Raw genomic sequence first — 5,646 nt, forward strand, 5'->3', positions numbered from 1 at the left:
AGAGAGAGAGAGAGAGAGAGAGAGAGAGAAGAAGAAGAAGAAGAAGAAGAAGAAGAAGAAGAAGAAGAAGAAGAAGAAGAAGAAGAAGAAGAAAAAGGAAGACAAAGAGAAAGGGAAGAGGAGAGAGAAGTGAGAGAAGAGAGAGGTGAGAGGACAAAGGAATAAGAGAGCGAGGTGCGGGCTGAGCACCCATTTTTATGGTCCTCACTGTTGCTAAGTAACTGGGGAAGAGTTTAGCCTGAAGGTCAGAAGCTTGGGCCATTGCTTACCTGACTACTGATCATGTTTCTCTTGTGGGGGCTGTGGGAGGTGGTACCTTAGGCAGAGGCCGGAGTTCCAGGAGCACGAGGGAACACCTACCGTGTCATTTAGGTGAATTATGACCATCTGGGTTCAGACCTCAGCTCGACTGGAGACCAGCCTGCAATTCCCCACAGGCTGGCAGACCAGTGGGATTTAGGGATCTGCTTGACTTCACTTGGCAGCATTGGTATTAGAGATTTTTACTGAGTCTCAAATACGGTCGTCATGAGTGTGCAGCATGTACTTTACTGACTGAACCATCTCCCCAGCCCAAGCTTATAGTTTTACAGGAAGCAAATATTCTTCAGAAATGCCTCCTCCCTAATCATGATCAGTAATTATATATATTTGTAAAAGTAACATTACTGTGAATGTTATTATAGAATGTAAGAACTAAAAAAAAAGTTAAATTAGGGTACTGAAATGTTGACAGATGTTCAAAAGCACTAAAACCCATTAGAAACAATGCATAAGTTGGTCATAAACATCTTCCAACAATGGTGTTTGTAGCAGACACTGTTCCTTGGAAGCACACACTGAACACAAGTAGCAAATATAGCCCTGATGCTTATGTATCAGACCTTGGCAGCAAGTCTGTGACTGGCTTTTAGAAGGGGACAGTTCCATTATACTGGTACACTTAGCAAACAGGTACATGTTTTATCCAAGATTTTAAAGATGGGCAACACCAGGAAGCCTTTGGTACATGAATATAATATACAATTGAAAATTTCCCCACAGATTGTGAAAATCTGGAGGTAATTGATATATCTGAAATGTCTCCATGTTCATGTAAGTATGCACAGAGGTTTAATCTTAAGAACAAAATAGTTCTTAAACAACAATTTACAAGACAACTGGCTTTTGATGTTACATTAAGAAAATCATACTTCAAGCTCCAGAGTATGTGGGGCCATAAAACCTGATTTAAGTTTTATATGATAAAAATCCCAGTAAGTAAATGGCTTATTGATAAGTTCAGATTCAATCTAATCATCCAAGAAAAAGTAGTTTCCACTCTTCTTTTGTTCTACATCCTTGATTGAGTTGAGCTTATTTATTCGTGGCCTGTAGTTGTTAGAGTCTCTTCTGAATGTAATTTTGAGCTGAGACAAAATTTGTTCATGCCAGCCAAAAGAGTCTGAGGACTGTTTGCAACTGTGTTCTTTAATGGAACACCATCAAAAACTATGACGAGATCTGCTAGGTAGGTAGCCATGATGAAGTCATGTTCTACAACAAAAGCTGTCTTCTTTGCATGGAGAATGAAATGTTTGACGACCCAAGCTGTCATTAATCTTTGCTCAAAATCCTATTTGGTGCAAAAGGTTCATCAATTAAATAAATGCCAGCAGGCTTGCCCAAACAAAGAGCTAAAGTTTCTCACTGAAGTTCACCACCAGACAATGTCTGTACCTCTTGGTCAATGATGTTTTCAATCTGTAGGGGCTTCATTACCTCAGTCACAAACTGCGGATGAGTATTAAGCATCTCTGATCTGTCATGCAGTCACTGGCGAACACTTTCTGTTGATTTGGGACAGATTTTCTGTGTCTTATAACTGACATTTAGAACTGGTACTTCTTCTCCTTTATCTGGTTTAAGCCTTCCAGCAAGCATCCTGATAAATGTAGTTTTACCAGTACCATTCTCCCCCAGCCTCACCATGATCTCAGAGTAGGTGAACTCTCCAGCTACAATTGCTAGCTTGAACTCCCCCATCTTTTTCTTCATCCCAGGATATTTATACATGCATATCTTTTTAACTTCTTCTTCATTTGCTGTCTCAGCTACCTTAAAAACAAGCAACACATCCCTGAACCTCAAGTTCTCTGTTGGAATATAGCCATCCAAAATTATATTTATGTCTTCTCTTACACTAAAAGGCATAGTGACAACACCATAAGCACTTGATATACCATATAGACAACAGATGAAGTCAGAGAGGTAGTCTAATACACTTAGATCATGCTCCACCACAATGATATATCTATCTGGATTTATTAGAGATAGAATAGTAATGGCAGCCTTTAAATGCTGCTTGACATCGAGGTAACAAGGAGGTTAATCAAACATAAAAATATCAGCTTTTTGTATGCAGATGACAGCACAAGCAAATCTCTGAAACTCTCCTCCTGAAAGATCTTTGACATTTAGTTCTTTAAGGTGAGTTAAATCAAGCTACTGACATACAATTGCCTGTGTCTTTGTTTCATCCTTTCTGTCCAGAATAGAGCCCACTGTCCCCTTTGCATCCTTGGGAATTTGGTCTACAAATAAGTCAAAATCTCTTGCCAATCAGACGGATCATCATACTTTCCAAGGTTTGGCTTTTGTTTTCCTGCTAAAATTTTTAGTGCAGTTGAATTTCCAATACCAATCATTCCAACTAATCTCAAAACTTCACTTGGATGAGGAATAGGCAACCTGTGAAGCTTGAAGGCATTGGCACAATAGCAATGTGTTATTTCTTTTTCCAAGTTGCTTGGCAAATTGACAATTGATAAGGTGCCAAAGGGACATTTCTTAATACAAATACCACAACCAATACAAGGAGTTCCAGAAATCTATGCTATTTTGCTCTGGGGTGTAACCTCGATGCATAATTTCCCCATCTGAACCACAGGAACACTCTCTTTGCACTCCTGCTGACATTTCTTAGGTTTGCATTTATTGTGGTTGACAATAGCAATTCTTGTTAATTTGTCTGCCATAATTGTAACAAAGAATATCTAGCTCTTCTGGAGACAACGGACCCCTTACAGTGGGGCGTGTAGTAGCCAAAGCAGCGCTAGCCACTAGGTTTTAGCACACAGCATGTTCTTACTACCACTGGCCAAGATGGCGGTGCAGTGCTGTTTTTTCTTAATCACCACTTATTTCTTAGTTTCAGCTAACCAGCATCAATTGTTCAAGTAGTCCCTTTTATTCTTGACTCTAAAGCCAGAGTCAAATGACTGAAGCTGCCAAGTTCTGCTTCTTGCTGGGGTGGAAACATGGCCAGCCCCCTTGTTTTAATTACCTTACCACCAGCTTTTGGTTTTCCAACTCATTCACTGTCCTGGGACTTGCTCTGTAGATTGACCTTGAACTCAGAAATCTACATGGTTTTGCCTCCTGAGTTCTGGGACTAAAGTATGTACCACCTAGACTTAAGCTTTTCTTTACCTGGACCTTGCTCTGTAGCAGGTTGACCTTGAACTCAGAAATCTCCTTGCCTCTCTCTGTCTCCTGGGATTAAAAATATGTACTACCATGCCTGAACCTAAATCATGGCCACTATTCCTCAAGATTTAGATTAAAAGCCTGTGCCCTCCATTTCTAGATTATAGTTCATCCAGATTAGAAATCCAATGGAAAAATAAATAAATAAATAATGTTTATCATGATATAACTATTCCTTGTTCAATGGCAAATGCATAAACAATAAGCTAGCTGGGTGGAATCTTTCTCCAAAGTTGCTACTCCCCTAATCTGTTTATTTCTTGGAACATAGGACTTAGCTTCATTGCACTTCCTGGTGTCCTTTTATTACTTAAACCATAGATTTTATATTTTTACTCTCTAAGCTTGCTCTTTTTCATCAAAATGTTCTTCAGAAGAGTGAATTTTAGTAACTACACAACAGAATTTATACCAGGCTGTTTTGAGACTTCCTTTTTCAAAGCAATTAATTGAAATTCTTTTACCTTAGTTAGTCTCAGATAGACTTTTCAGACAAAGCCAAAAAGCAGCCACATTCTTCACCAAAATATCACAATAACAGTCTCTAGGCCACACACTAAAGTTCTCCAGTGAAACATCTTGGGCCAGGTCTGCACAATTCAAATTACCCTCAACACCAATGTCTTACATATTCCTCTTTTGCACTGAGCAGAGCTTCAAATCTCATCCTCACAGTGATGCACTTCCTTCAACAAACCCATATGTCCTAATAGTGCCATTGGCCCATCCTATGGGCCAAGCATATTCAAATCACTACAAGCTGAATTTTATCTTTATCTCTGTGGGATTTTTTTTCTCTCTCTCACTGAAAATTTGGAATGTACTGAGGATTTCTTGGCAGAATGAACTAAAGTTAGGGTGGTGGTTTGAATAACTTTGGCCACATAGACTCATGTGCTTGAGTACTTTGCCATAGGGAGTGGCACTATTATGAGGTATGGCCTTGTTAGAGGAAGTGTGCCTCTATGAATGGAGGCTTTGAGTTCATGTATGCTCAAACTATGCCCAGTGTGCTACACAGTATCTTTCTGGTGCCTCTGGCTTTTCCAGTAACATTTCTACCTGCATACTGCCATGCTTCTTGCCATTATGATAATGGACTGAATCCCAGAACCTATAAGCCATCCCCAGTTAAATGTTTTCCTTTATAAGAGTTGCCATTGCCACGTGTCTCTTCACGGCAATGAAACCCTAAGACACTCAGCATAATGGTTAATGTTGATTGTCACCTAACAGAATCTAAATTCCTCTGGTAGATGGATCTCTGGGCCCATCTGTGGGGTATTATCTTGACGATATTAATTGGTGTGACAATGCCCATATAACTATATGTGGCAGTATTCCATGATTGTACAAATGGAGAACAAGAACTGAATAACAGCATGCACTTTTTATTCTGTTTCTTGATTGTGGATATAATGCAATCAGCTGCTTCAAGTTCCAGCTACCTTGACTTTCCCACCATAAATGGGAATATTTGAATATGAATAAACTAAAAATAAATAAAAATTAATGTTTTCTCCCTTGACTCTCTTTTGTTAAAATATTCTACCAGAGCAACAGCAAAGGAGAACAACAGTCAGCTTTTCTAACTATTTTCCATGCCCATTATATTTGCAGAATTAAAACAGTCCTTCCTCTTCCCTCCCTCCTCCCCCTCCTCTTTCCCTTCCTCTTTCTTTCCCGTCTTCTCCCTCATCTGCTCCTTCCTCCTCTTCTTCCTCTCCTTCTTTATTTTCTAAAGCTGATTTTGACTGTTAGGCTACTGTGCTAGTTTAAATAAGAAGGCTTTCCTCTTTTCCTTCTCACTTTTTCCTCCAGTAGCCACTTTGTCACTTTATACTGTTCACAGATGTGTATCCTTCTTTCCATTCTGGGATTTTTCCAGGGAGATTGGAGATAAGCTCGATGTTTTATCAGCTCCTATGGGCTCATATGTTTGAATACTTAGCTTGAAGCTGGTGGAACTATTTGGGAAGGATTAGGAGATGTGGTCTTGTGGAGGAGGTGTATCACTTGGGGTTTGCTTTGTAGTTTCAAAAGCCCACACTATTCACACTTTGTTCTCTCTCTCTCTCTCTCTCTCTCTCTCTCTCTCTCTCTCTCTCTCTCTCTCTC

General features: G+C 39.6%; 1 pseudogene; it reads right to left on the reverse strand.

The window, feature by feature from the left end:
• Positions 1-1,289: 1,289 nt before the first annotated feature.
• On the reverse strand, positions 1,290-3,047 carry LOC110311964 (annotated as a pseudogene).
• Between the last annotated feature and the right edge of the window lie 2,599 nt (positions 3,048-5,646).

This window comes from Mus caroli, chromosome 16 (assembly GCF_900094665.2).
Source record: "Mus caroli chromosome 16, CAROLI_EIJ_v1.1, whole genome shotgun sequence".
Classification (NCBI taxonomy): Eukaryota; Metazoa; Chordata; class Mammalia; order Rodentia; family Muridae; genus Mus; species Mus caroli.